The 3,099-nt window shown below is 36.7% G+C and overlaps 1 protein-coding gene across 1 annotated transcript in view; it reads left to right on the top strand.

The window, feature by feature from the left end:
• Positions 1–806: 806 nt before the first annotated feature.
• Positions 807–3,099, top strand: part of COL8A1 (collagen type VIII alpha 1 chain) — an 86,778-nt gene continuing 84,485 nt past the window's right edge. Inside the window, 1 exon segment of the mRNA XM_010719996.3 lies at positions 807–940. The gene's annotated coding sequence lies outside the window, so the exon portion shown is untranslated.

Here is a 3,099-nt window from a genome sequence, read left to right as displayed (position 1 = left end):
GACATTACTCATGGATTATGGTAAATAACACCAATAAAGGTCCAAATGGCTCATTCAGAAATTTGTGCAAATACAGAATCAGAGTATTCCAGATAGGTACAACTGTCTGTTTCACCTCCGGGAGCCATGTGCCTGGATGCTGTGCCATCCATTCTTCCATGCCCTAAAAGTAGTGAATGAGTTAAAATGAACAATGAATAATTTTATAAAGAAACCACCAGGAATGTGTATTCCTACTGGTTTGTCTTTCCAGCTACATTTGCCTTTTGAGAATACCAGTTGGGAAAATTGTTTAGAACTCAGACACACGGAACAATAAAACCACTAAACTGAACTATTAGAAAGTTAGTGTGTTGATGGAACAAGTTACAGCTGCATCAAAGAAAAGCTGGGTAGCACAGCACAAGAGAAACTGAGAAGGGTTCCGGATCTGCAATCGAATAGATGTTTTGAATATAAAGCAAGCTGTTTATTCATAGTTATTCCTTTTTAGAAAGAGAAACACAAGCCTTTCTGATAACTACTTTGTGTTACTATCTACTATTACCGTTGAGGTAAAAATCTTTCCAAAAGACGTAGTGGCATTATAACTGTAACCAGAATAATGCACCAGATTCAGAGAAACAAACACGGTAGAAAATTGTTAGTTAACTAAGTCATTTAAAAAGAAACCAATAAATCCAACACTATTTCTCCTCTGAATGCCATTCAGTTTGCTTTACCCCCCTCCTTTTGTCCCCAAAGAGCAAAATCCTACTGTGCAGTGCCTTCTGAAGGCTGTCTGCCTGCTGTCCTTACTGCCCACCTACCGTAGGGAGCAGCTCCTCCCACCTGCACATAAAAGCCAAGTGCATGCTACCAGCAGCTGATCAGAGCACTTTCTCAGCCCTCCACTGTTTTGAACCAGTGATCTTCTCTCCTTGGATCTTGTACGCTCAAGGTAAGATTACCACTGCTTCAGGTTTCTGTTCTAACCAGTTATTGTGAGGAAGTCTTAACGTGAACTCTAGCACTGCCTTGCTGGGTGGTGCTGGCAGGGTGCTTTGCTTTTTATTTTTTTAAGATGTAGTGTCATCTGACAGTTAAGTTAGTAACAATCTGTTGTTGTGGCAATGAAATGAAAACAGATCTTGCTGGGAAACATTGTGTGGCTGAGAAATGGTCTTCTCTCCCTTTCTGATAGATTTTTTTAAAAGATTTTTATCCAGATCACTTCTAACAATTTATTATCCCTCTCAGTAGTTTCAGTCCAGTCAAAGTTATAGGAAAAAAAAAAAAATACACTTTAGAGCTGCCTTAAATTTGAAGAAAAAAAATAGCTTAGTGATAACTCGAAGTGCTGACTCAAGAAAGGATCTTTGTATTACTATAACTGTTATTATTTACGAGGCAGACCGAGAGAGTTTTGGGAATGAAGTGCACCTTCACAGGTTTCTCTCCCCTTTTAAAAATCATATAATCGAACTTACACTCTCACAGGAGCACAGTAGTAAGGCTAAGGGAGTTTACTGTATGGTGTCAAATATGCTTAAAGTAAATATTTCACAAGCAAAATTCTGCTTCTTGGAACAGACCTCTTACGTCTATGAAATCCGTAAATCATCTTGAATTGCATTTTATCAAGGTTGCCCACATAGGTACTTCTAAGGCCACAGGAAGGAATAGTTAACTGTCTCATGCAGACAGCTGTTGAACAGTGGAAACAGTAAAACATAAGTGCTCTCAAAACTGTGTTTGCACTCCCCTCTGTTCATGTATCATCCTCACAGAGATGAATCTATGAGTGAATAGCACTCTCAGTGCTATTCAGCTGTGTCAGTGCGCTTTTAACAATCACCTGCTTAAAGAAATTCCATCACAGAAATAAATCCTCGTTATAGAATGCTTCTCCAGTGCTCAGAGATGACAGATCATGAACTACTAAACGCAAGCAGTAAATGCTGACTGTAAATAGTTTGTTTATATTACATGTAATTCATTCTGCTGTTAGAGTGGTTTTCTTTTTGAAAGCCAAACAATTCTCTTTCTAAATTGAACCTTTGTTGTTCTTTTCCCAAATAAAAAAGTCTTTTCTAAGAAAGAATTATCTCCATGCATAGCTGTACTCACAGTAGCTGGAACTTTTTAAGCTACAACTCTGTATAACATCAGCAGAACTCTTCTCAAAAGGCCTTTTCCTGCATACTGTAAGAGATTCTTCTCTTTATTTTACATGTTATTTGTTGTATCTAATGGAGGAAAAAAAACATTGCCTTCAGCTACTTGCCTGGAAGATTACATAAGTAACTTCTCTTAAAAAACAAAACAAAATCTAACTATACAAAACAAAATACAGAAGTACAGTGATTTCTACAGGAGGATTACAGTAAAACTACATTTGCATCCAGGAAATCCATGCAAGTTGCCTATAGAAAACATAATCATTGGATTCTATTCCTAAAGCAGGTATTCTGTCTTTAAGCTACAAAATTTTACTCCTTAGTTAACACTGGATTTTTATAGTAAGCCCCCTTCCATCTACTAAAATGCCCCTCTTGGAAAGCACAGATGCTTTGCACTTAGAATCACATATAGAATTTACATCTAAAATCTGGCAGTAAAGCCTCATCTTTTTTACAGAACTTTAACAGATAAATCAACTTCTATCAGAGCTTTTTTTTCAATTAAAAAAATTAAAAATGCATTTGCTACAAGAAATGTGTATATAGCAGAGTACCTTTTATTAAAGCCTGCTGTGAAATGTGATGTTTTGGCATTTCAAAAATGGATTGCAGGGCATATTAGGAAAACTCCACTGAAAGGAATGTATCTAATTTAGATCAGAATCTCCTCTGAGCAATTCCTCTCTTAGGCTGAATAGATCATTCAGCTGAGCATCACTTGGAAGCAGGGAAGGAAGGGAAACTGTAACCAGCTCATCTCCCAGAGTACTTAGATGTCTAGAAATGCCTTTATTGGCTTATGTGCTCATCTGAAACTCCTTTTAAAATTAAAACATGCTGATAGTAAGATAAAAACATTATCACTTTAAAATAATCTTATAACCACACTAAAAAAATAAAAATAAAAAGAGTCAGTGGGAGAAAAAGGAATTCTGAT

The sequence above is a fragment of the Meleagris gallopavo genome, chromosome 1 (assembly GCF_000146605.3).
Source record: "Meleagris gallopavo isolate NT-WF06-2002-E0010 breed Aviagen turkey brand Nicholas breeding stock chromosome 1, Turkey_5.1, whole genome shotgun sequence".
NCBI lineage: Eukaryota > Metazoa > Chordata > Aves > Galliformes > Phasianidae > Meleagris > Meleagris gallopavo.
This window is presented reverse-complemented; position numbering and strand designations above follow the sequence as displayed.